General features: G+C 39.2%; 1 pseudogene; it reads left to right on the top strand.

Annotated features, from left to right (window-relative positions):
- Positions 1-333: 333 nt before the first annotated feature.
- On the top strand, positions 334-9,615 carry LOC142433827 (U2 small nuclear ribonucleoprotein B''-like; annotated as a pseudogene).
- The last annotated feature ends 1,993 nt before the right edge of the window (positions 9,616-11,608 follow it).

Genomic DNA, 11,608 nt, shown 5'->3' on the forward strand with positions numbered 1-11,608 from the left:
GAGTTGTGGTATTGTGATTAACCCGAAGAGACTACTGCTTTGAGAAAATTTAAACCTTAATAGTAGAATATAATTGAGGTGAATTGCCTAATACTTTTACTTGAGGTAGCAACCCAGATTGTTACTAAATCAAAACAAAACAAAAACCAACAAACTCAGTGCCAGTGCATCAACGCCGATTCATAAGAGACCCTATAGGACAGAGCAGAGCTGCGCCTGTCAAGTTTCAGAGACTGTAATGTTTTTATAGGAGTAGAAAGTCCTGTCTTTCTCCTGATGAGTGACTGGCGGTTTCAAACTGCTGATCTTGTGGGGCTAGCAATGCATGAGGTAATGTCTACGCCTCCAGGGCTCCTACAGAGAGAAGAGAAATTAATATGCGATTTCTGGGCAGAAATTCAGAGGTAATTCTTAAGCTATAGTTGCTATTTCAAATTGACATCAAACATAGATTTGGCTATACCATCTGTTACGTGTCCTATGTGTTGGAAATTCCAACCTTTATGAAATTAATGAGGAAGGATTACCAGCAATTATGTTAATGAGTCAGGATGCAATCTACAGGATCAGGTTGCATCTAGAAGTCGAACTCTTTTAAGACACTAAGAGGGACCAATTACCAAGAAAGAATACTCCAGAGTGGAGTCTGTCCTTTGGATCCAGAGTCCCTGCACTGAGAAGCTCCTAGATACAGGGAAAGTCCTAAGTACATGGAGATCTCCATAGAAGGCCAAGCCCACATATCTTAAAAGGAGATAAGGGCCAGCCCAGAACTGACAAAGATACAGAACCAACCTCTAGAGCAGGTGCCTTGAATTCAGACTTCTATGTTCCTAAACTATGTGACAATATATTTCTGTTTGCTAAAAACCACTATGGTAGTTACATAATTTTGTGTCAATTTGAAGCTTAAGGGTGGAGTCTCACTGATCAATCAGGTCACAGCCTGATGGTGCCTTTTTTGGGGCATGAACTCCTCATAAGGATGTACCTGGGAACTTCACCTTCTGTCTCTGCTGGCAAGCTACTTTGAGACCTGAGTCAGTCCTGTGATGCTTCCACCGCCATTTGACCCACAAGACTTTTCACTTGCCAGCCCGTAATCTTTGTGAATTTTGCATCATTGCTTGTGGCTGTTTGAGTCTGAAGAGTGATTTATGAACTTGTATCAGACTTATGAACTAGTATCAGACTTACGGACTTGATCTGGACTGGGGTGGTATGCATCCTTAATATACAAGTACTTCTTCAGATAAAGCCATTTCGTACACAATATATGAGTGTCCTTGGAGTTGTCTCTCTAGTCAACCCAGTCTAACACAGCCACATATTTGGGGAATCCCTGGTCTCTATGTAGCTGCATTAAACAATGACATCATCACCTCGAGCCCCTCCTAGCAAAACTAGGACACAGGTAGCATTAGCCCCATTTTGTCAGTGAAACAAAAGACAAGTAGAGCGAAGAGAAAGCATCATGTTCAAGTTCATACGGCTAGTGGTGCATCACGCATTGAGTCCAATCCTCTTTGACTCCCAACTTTGTGCTATTTCCACTTAACACCAGGGTGTCGTTAGCATAGGGATTTACCAATAATTTCCATTCAATTTTCATAGTATAGATCAGATTCTGCATATGGCCCCACATGACACCTAGTATGAAGCTGAATACAGATGGGTTTAAATGTTCTCTGACAAAGATCAGAATGAAAATGGGCACTGGTATCCCACGGTCTATTGTCTCAGGCTGTGCTCCTCAGTGAATTCATATCACTGGAGAATCTTGTTAAAATGGAAAATTCTGATACAAACAGGTAGAAGAGAGGAATAGGAATCTGTATTTGTCAGCAAACTCCCAGGTGATGCTGATACTACTCTTTGAGTAATAAATTTATAGATTATGCATTGAGTGGGGTTAGTTTTGAACTCAAGAAAATGTAATTCTGCCAGTGACAGGAAACATCATGTATGACGCTGTTTTGCTTCTAGCATTACTCCTTGGTCTTAGTAGAAATAGTATTGCTCCTTGGTGTTATAAGAACAAGCATCTAGTGTATCTAAGAAAAAAGTAAAATCTGTCTCAACTTGGGCAGCTCTCATTCTTGGATCACATTATTTCTAGATGGAGACAGGCTGCCCACAGTGCTGAACAACAGATGTACCCTACCTTTCTTCATTTTCTTTAGGTGTATGTCTTCATATTCTCTCTCTTATAGTGGCCAGTTTCAGCCCTTAGGTGAATGACAGAGGTGGCTGACATGTTCTCTGAATAGCCATAGTCAAGCGAAAAAGTAATGAAGACCATCTATCTACCTATTTGCCTTTGCAGAAAATGTACACACTGGGAATATAGCCGTTACCGAAGACATATTGGCATTAGATCCGTTTCACTAAAAGGATGGTTGGATCATGTCCTGTGTAACTCTCAAATACCTTGCAGTATCAGTGGGGCTTTCTCACTTACTGTGTTAACATGAAATACAAATGACTACTGAAAGGATCGGAACAATAGTCAAGAGTGTGTATTGACCTTGGATTTATTTATGGGTGTTTGGGCACTTGTTACCAGAAATTCATTCTGCAAGGCATCCTTGCACAGAATGCCTTCAGTCTCTTTGAAAATATTAAACCTACTTGAACAATTTACTTCTTGAAGGACAATCTCAGGACAACAGCCAAGGAAAACCTAGGAAGCTCAAATAAGAAGTAAAGAGTAGTGACATTCTGAAGAACTGTGGAAGAAACTGTATGATTTGCAGCAGTGAGAATCATCTCGAGAGAAACGGGACTGAACAGATACTATGATGGAGATTCAAAAAGCTCATGGCAATTGGGTTCCATTCTGTTGTGCAGAGTTGATATGAGTCGGAACTCACTGGACGCACCTAACAATAAGGCCATGACTCAACTTCACACAATACCTCCTGTCTCACTTGTGTCTTCTCTAACACGATTGCTTCAGTACTATGAACAGATTTTGAAAAGGTCTCCAGTCCTTCTGGAAGTCTTTACTGTGGTGGCCTGGATGAACAAGATGAGAAATTGCTTTTTTATCATTAACCTCTTGGGTACAAAGAACATGTAAAGAAGCTATTGGACATCCATATATCCCTGCTACAAAGCCTTTCCAATTGTTCCAATACATGTCATATTTCACTAAAAAAATACAAACATAGCCCTTTATTCTCCTGGAATCTTATATATTTATTCCTTGAGAACATGAACCTATATGTTTCAATTGTAGGAGTAGCTGTGTTGGTTTCTCAGAGGCTTTTCAAAAATACATAATGTGGAAATTGACCCTTGAGATCACAGGGAAATTCTATTGCTTTGAAATTTCAAAGCATTTTCATCTATTATTCTGATGGATCTTCAATTTTCAGAGGACTCTTCAATGACCCGCTTTTAGCCATGTGCTAAGAGGAACCAGTAAATAGCCACAAGGGTGATAAATAATGAAATTGAAAGGAGATCTTTAATTCCATCAAAGATTGAGGCTTGTTGCTCAGATGCTACTATATCATTTGGGGTTTGGGTAACTTACCCCTGTGTTTAGGTGGAAAAATAATCAATAATGTCAGCCCACTAACTCTACCGACATCTTCACGGAAACAGTCTCAACAGAAAGGGCCTTTCTGGGCTCTTCCTTCCCCTCACCTACTATTCACTTTTCAACTACTTTTCTAAAAGCTTCTATGAAATCACATATCCTTTTGGGCAGTTCTAGAAGAGGAGGGCTTTCTGAGTGGGAAAGCATTGACTTCGTAGCAACAGATGACACACACCCGGAATAGCTGCCAGCTCTGTGCTTTCTGTGTGTCTCTTGTATGATCAGTGCCAATGTGCTTAGTTTCCCCTCACCTGCTTCCTAGCTAGTAATTACCCCGAGACAGAAGCTTTGTGTAACCCTGACATCCAGCTATTAGAATAGGATGTAATTGTACCCAGTGTAATTGGCTCCAGGGGCAAAGTCCCATTAACCTGGCACAGCCATTCTTAAAGCAGCCTGTGATCCAGCTCATTAAATTTTATCCTCAGTATTAAGGAAAGTTATGACCTTTGCTGTCCCTGTCCGAATGTATTTACACAGACATGTCACCTAGGATATCAAAACATACAGTGTCATCAAAATGCAGAGGCAGGCTAGCTTTGTACAGCCAAAGAGACTGAAAATTGAGTTCTAAATGTGAGCAGATGAAGGAAATGACCCCAACTTGTAAAAAAGGCCAGGGAAGTATTGTACTGGGAGTGCTCCCCTTCCCCCCAGGGATCTTCCCTCTCTGACAACATGGTCAGTCAATTCCTGGCAGCAGAGCTCTGTGCCCCAGAGGAGGGGCATGGGGACATTTCTCAATACACATACATTCCCACAACAAAATGGCTGGAGAAGCTAAACCAGAAGGTTTCCCCTCTTTTCCCAGTTCTCCACACGGCAGTTCGGAAAGAGTATTGGTCTCGGTTCTCCTCTCAGGTCGTTTCAAAAATCTCCACTTCACCCATTTATGAAATAAGAATATTGGCTTTAATGATGGCTAAGATTAATTCAAAGTAATGATTGCAGAACAAGAGTAGAGATATCCTGTCTTGATTTTATAATATCAGAATGGGATTACATTGCATTGCATCAATTCTCTGTTTCACTCAGTTACAAACTGGTCATGCCCACTGCAGTAAACCTGGATCTAATGAAGCCAACTGGTGAAGATTTTATGGAAGGGGAAGAAAGGGGAAAAATGCTTTTGTGTGTATCTACATGACCTAGAGTTACCATAAAAAAATAAATACCACGGATACTCTGAAAATGATCACATTAGAAGGCCCTGGATAGAGTTGGAAAAATATGTGAAACAGAATTCAAAATCATGAAAGAGACCAGGTTTACTGATCAGATAGAGACTGGTGGGACCATCAAGACTATGGCCTTTATTCACCCTTTAGGTCTGGAACTGAACTCACACCTGTGTTAGAAAAAATTATGTATTTAGGATCCAAAAGGCAGCATTTATCCAATGACAATATTCAGAGGGAGAGAAAAGGAAGAGGAATCTGAGTCAGAAGCCCAGTGAGGAAGTGGGATAAATGATGCTGTATTGAAGGGATTGCAACTGATGAATTAATACAAAATGTGTTTGAATTGTTGAATGTAAGACTGATGATCAACTCTATACATTTTTTCCCAACTCACAATAAAAATGTTTCAAGAAGAAAGAAAAAGAGAAACACTTCAACTGGGTGACTTTAAAAACAAAACCATAGAAATCCAAACTCAATCGCTTCTCGGCCTTTTAGCTAAACTGAAGTGTATAAATCCAACCTCAGAGATTGGGGTCTAGGAGAATATACTTCTTGGCCTCTCTTAATTATTGGTAGTTGGAAGCCACCCTTACTAGTCACTTGTCTGATTCTGTAATCACATGGTGTCTGGTTTTTCACGGTATGTACTCTATACAATTCAAAATTGATTAGGCTTAGGACCATTGAATCCTATTATAGCCTTGTTAATGTAATAAAAGAAAACCTTGCTAATGTAACAAAAGAAAAAGCCCCTTTCAAAGGGGTCAGAGTCACAAAAGCAGGAGTTAGGGCTGCAGCAAAGCTTGTGCTAGAGGGACGCAGTTCATCCCATAACAGCACAGCACATTGAACGTCAGAAATTTCTTGATCTCATGAAAGTCAATGTTATGTTTACGGCGGTTATTTTTATGTCTCAACTTAGCTAAGCTAAGTCAATTTTGATTAGTCAATCAAACAATAATCTTTGTGTTGATATGAAGTTATTTTATGAACTGATTTGAAGTAAAGGAAATTATCTTCAATAATCTGGGTGGGCTTCATCCAATTTGTTGGAAGGATTTAAGGGCAAAACTGAGGTTTCCTTAGGAGAGAAGTTCCATGTATAGGCTGCAGCCTTAGCTTTTGTTCAAGAGTTCCCAGTTTACTGACATGCCTATCCTATAGATTTTGAACTTGCCTAACCAAACATTATATTCGTAGGAGCCAATTCCTTAAAATCAATCAGTCAATACCTTTCGTTCTCTATACACACAAACAGAGAGAGGTCTTCTAATGAACATGTATCTTTCCAAATGAAATTGGAAAATCAGAAAACCGTTTTCTCCAGTTATTTCAGCAACTCTGCTTGCAGAGAATGAAGAGGACTTGAAACACGTACTGATGAAGACTACACATTTCACTATAGATTGCACCTCAATTAAAAACAAAACCCTCAAAATTGGACCAATAAGAACCATTACAATAAATGGAGAAAAGATTTAAATTACCAAGGATGTAATTTTACTTGGATCAGGAACTAATGTCCCTAAAAGCAAAAGTCAAAAAAATCCAACAATGTATTGAATTGAGTAAATTTGCTGAAAATAGCAAAGTGTTGAGAAGCAAAGCTATCACATTAAGGAAATCAATCAGTTCAGGTGTGCCTTTGTTTTGCTCTGCCTTATTTTTGTGCATATTATTATCTCTGCTGGTCTATCTAGATAAGATAGGCTGAATACATAATCTTGAAGAGAAAACAACAGGACTGATGGTTCGGGGGAAACATGGGAGAGGGGGAGGTGGGGGAAAGGATGTGATGTTAACAAACCCAGGGACAAGGCAACAACAAGTGATCCAAAATCAGTGGTGCGGAGGGTGTAAGAGGCCTGGTAGGGCTTGATCAAGGCCAATGTAATCGAGAGGAATTACTGAAACCCAAATGAAGCCCGAGTAAAAGAAAATAGAGGACAGAACTAGGAGGCAAAGGACAGTTATAGAGGTCTAGTTACAGGCACGTACACATGAAATTTATATATATATGATGGTGGGGAAATATGTCAATGTGCATATATTTATAGGATAGTATTAAGGTCACAGATGGACATTGGGCTTCTACTCAAGTGCTCCCTCCATGCAAGAACACTTTGTTCTATTAAACTAGCACTCCATGAGGCTCACCTTCCTGACACAATCACTGAAGACAAAGGGGGTGCATAATCAAATGTGGTGAAGAAAGCTGATAGTTACCAGCTATCAAGAGAGATAGCTTCTGGGGTCTTAAAGGCTTGAAGGTAAAAAAAAAAATGCGGCCATCTAGCTCAGAAGCAACAAAGCCCACGTGGAAGCACATCAGCCTGTGTGACCACGAGGTGTCAAAGGGATCAGGTATCAGGCATTAAAGAACAAAATATCATATCATTGAGAATGAGGGGCAGTGCAAAGTGGGGACCCAAAGCCCATCTGTAGACAGCTGGACATCCCCTTACAGAAGGGTCGTGGGGAGGATACGAGCCAGTCAGAGTGCAGTGTAGCAATGATGAAACATACAAGTTTCCGCTAGTTCTTAAATGCTTCCTCCCCCTGCCACTATCATGATCCCAGTACTACCTTACAAATCAGGCTAGACCAGAGGATGTTCACTGGTACAGATAGGAACTATAAACACTGGGAATCCAGGACGGATGATCCCTTCAGGACCAGTGGTAAGAGTGGTGATACCGGGAGTGTGGAAGGAAGGTGGGATAGAAAGGGGGTACCGATTACAAGAATCTACATATAACCCCCTCCCTGGGGGACGGACAACAGAAAAGCGGGTGAAGGGAGACATTGGACATGTAAGACAGGACAAAATAATAATAATTTATAAAATATTAAGGGTTCATGAAGGAGGGAGAGTGGGGAGGGAGGGGAAAAATGAGGAGCCGATACCAAAGGCTCAAGTAGAAAAGAAATGTTTTGAGAATGATGATGGCAACAAATGTACAAATGTACTTGACACAATGGATATATGTATGGATTCTAAGAGTTGTACAAGCCCCCAATAAAATGATTTTTTTAAAGAATAAAATGAAAAAAAACCTGGGAAATGAAGACATCCAGCAAATAAGGAATACATTTGAATTATGATGCTAGCAAAGAATAGAAAACATACCATGGATTTGCAAAAGAATATCTGACCTATCTTTCAGGAAATACAATCCAAATGTTCCTTGTGAATGGGGACAATGAGATATCATTTCATACATTTTGGAGTGGTTATCATCAGGGACAGATTCCTGGAGAAGAGAAAGGACTTCCTACTTGATAAGTTAGAAGATCCATGAAACAGGGGAAGCCCTCCTATGAGAGGGATGGCTACACTGGCTCACCAGCAATGGTCTCGCACTGAGCAGTGATTGTGAGGATGGTGCAGAACAGGCCAGGTTTCCTTGGGTTGTATGTAGGGTCACTGTGTGTCCAAACTCACTCGATGGCACCGGACAACAATACTTGGGAAAATATTAACTTATTTATTGCAGATTTTTTCAGACCCTAATATCTATATATAGTCTCTAAGAGGGAACTATTGTTATTGTTAGGTGCCATCAAATTGATTCCGACTCATAGCAACCCTATGTACAATGAAACTCACCACAGCCCAATCCTGTGCAAACTCTACTACTGTTCTTCCTTTTCAGCCTATTGTCTCAGCCACTGGGTCAATCACCTTCTTGAAGGCTTTTTACTCTTCCACTGTCCCTGTACTTTAGCAAGCATGATGTCCTTCTTGAGGGACTAATCTCTCCTGACAGGTCTAAAATACTTGAAACGTCTGACTATCCTTGGCTCTAAGGACCACTCTGGCTGTACTTCTTCCAAGACATTTTTTTATTCTTTTGGCAATCTGTGGTACTTTCAATATTCTTCACCAGCGACATATTACAATATCATTGATTCATTTTTAGTTTTTCTGATTTAATGTACATCTCTCACATGCATATTGATTGAGACAACTGAAAATACCGTGGCATGATGGCTTCTCACAGAAGGCCTCCAGTGGTGAAACAGCATGACCCAAAAGAGACATCAGACCAAATGATACAATGTACGTCAACAATATGAATGACAAAATTAAAAGGGAAGAAGTGAAGAGCTCCGTATATGCACTTTGGCCATATGATATATGCTGTGGCTTTAACGCCTGTGAAGATGAGAGGATAGGTTTTTGTTATATTGAAAAAACTGGGCTCATACAAAAATGCCTTGAGATAGTTACAAGGATATCCATTTTATGGCAAACCAATGCAAATCCAGTATTCAAAAACAGATTCTGATAGAATATCTAAAATGTATGGCCCTTTTTATGATAGAGGAAAGAAAAATACCCAAACTGTGAAAGACATGGCAATGACCACAAATGGAAAACCTGGCTTGGAAATATTCAATTCAGCCATAACGCAAGGAAATTAAGCCGCAATTTCTTGGGTCCCTGATTACCCTCCAAACTCTATTTTATTCCTTAATAGCTCACCAGAAGAGACTAATGAGATGATGTTGCCCATTCTGCTTCATCAGTTTCCATGTTTTTTTAAAACATTTTATTAGGGGCTCATACAACTCTTATTACAATCCATACATATACATACATCAATTGTATAAAGCACATTTGTACATTCTTTGCCCTAATCATTTTCTTTTTCTCTCTCGATTTTAAGGAAGTAAGGTTGCTACCTGAAAGCCATGACATTGCTTTGGCGCGGAGGGCATTTTGCAAATGATGGGCAGGCTGGAGCTGCCAGAGATGCTTTACAAGGATTTAAGATCACACCACCCCATGTCATGAGAATCATCTATGCCAAGGAATAATATCTGGGTGTTCTTCTTTAAAGGATGTGGCTTTATTTATAATGTTTATTTGCATAACTTTCCAGGTCACTTTTATAATTGGAAGCAAAGGGGATAGTACAAGTAAATCTTTGTGGACTTAAATATGTATTTAATCTTAGTGAGTTGTGAAATATTAAGGCCTTAATTTTGTCTAATAAATTTCTATTTATATTTCAAAATAAAAAAGAAAATACCATGGCGTGTGTTAGGTTCACCTTAGTCCTCAAAGTACCATGCTTATTTGTCAAATCCTTAAAGAGGTCTTGTGCAGCTCATTTACCCAATGCAATGCGTTCATTGATCTTGAATGCTGCTTCCATGAGCACTGATTACAGATTCAAGCTTGACAAAGTCAATCTTTCCTCTATTTATGTTACTTATTGGTCCAGCTGTAAGGATTTTCATCTTCTTTACATTGAGTTGTAATCTATACTGAAGGATGCAATCTTTGATTTTAATCAGCAAGTGCTTCAGTCTCCTCACTTTTAGCCAACAAGGTTGTGTCATCTGCATATCACAGGTTGTTAAAAAATCTTTCTCTAATCTTGATGCTGAATTCTCTTCATATACTCCAGCTTCTCTAATACTTTGCTCAGCATACAGATGGAATAAGTATTGTTAGAGGAAACAACATTTTCTGATTTCAAACCATGCAGTATTCTCTTCTGTTCACACAACTACTTCTTGATACATGTGCACATTCAGCCAGAGCACATTTTCTGGAATTCCTGCTCTTCTCAAGGCTATTCATGGTTTGTCATGATTCACACAGTCGAGTGCCTTTCCGTAGAAAATAAAACACAAGTAAACATCTTTCTGGTATTCTTGGCTTTCAGCCAAGATTCATATGACATTAACAATGATATTTCTTATTCCATTACTCTTCTAACTCCCGAATGAATCTCAATGTACTGCTGGAACAGATGTTGAATAATCTTTAGCAAAATTTTACTTGATGGAGATACAAATGATAGTGTTCAATAATTTGAGCGTTCTGTTGTGTCACGTTTCTTTGGAATAGGTATAAGGGTGGATCTCTCCTTGTCAATCTGTCAAATAGCTGTCTTCCAAATTTCCTACAAGAGACAACTGAGTGCTCCCCATGCTTCATCAGGCTGCCTTTCTATTAGTATTCCAGAAGTTCCTGTGTTCTTTTTGATGAATGCTTTTAGTGAAGCTTGAACTTCTTTCAGTGTAACATTGGCTCTTGCTCAAATGCCATCTGCTGATATGGTAGAATGTTGATTAGCTCTTTTGGGTAAGTGACTATATTTTCCCCTTCTCCTGTTGATGCTCCAACCATCGTTCAAGATTTTGTCCATAGAATCTTTCAATAATGCAAATTGAGGCTTGACTCTTTCCTTTTTTTAGTTTAAGATAATCTGAATGGTGTAAGACATGAAAAAATAATGATTTATAAATTATTAGGGGTTCATGAGGGAGTGAGGAAGGGTGAGGGAAGGAGGGGCAAAAATGTGGAGCTGGTACTAAGGGCTCAAGTAGAAATAAAATGTTTTGAGAATGATGATGACAACAAATGTACAAATGTGCTTGACACAATAGATGCATGTATGTATTGTGATAAGAGATGTTTGAGCCCCCAATAAAATTTTTTTTAAAAGATATTCTGACTGTGTTCTTCCTTTTAGGTTTTCTAAGACATTTTATTATAATGTTTGCCTCCTCAAGCTGCCCTTTGAATTGTTCTGTTCAACTCTTTGACTTCACCATTTCCTCCATTTACCTTAATTATTCTATTAAGAGCAAATTTCAGAGTCTCCTCTGATATCCATGTTAGTCTTTACTTTCTTTTGTTTTTTTAATGACCTTCTCCTTTCTCCATGAATGATGTTCTTGATGTCATCCAACTTCTCATCAGGTCTTCTGTCATTAGTGTTCAAGGCAGTAAGTCGTTTCTTGAGATAGTCTCAAAATTCAGATGAGATAGACTAAAGCTCTTATTTTGGCTCTC

This window comes from Tenrec ecaudatus, chromosome X, assembly GCF_050624435.1.
Source record: "Tenrec ecaudatus isolate mTenEca1 chromosome X, mTenEca1.hap1, whole genome shotgun sequence".
NCBI lineage: Eukaryota > Metazoa > Chordata > Mammalia > Afrosoricida > Tenrecidae > Tenrec > Tenrec ecaudatus.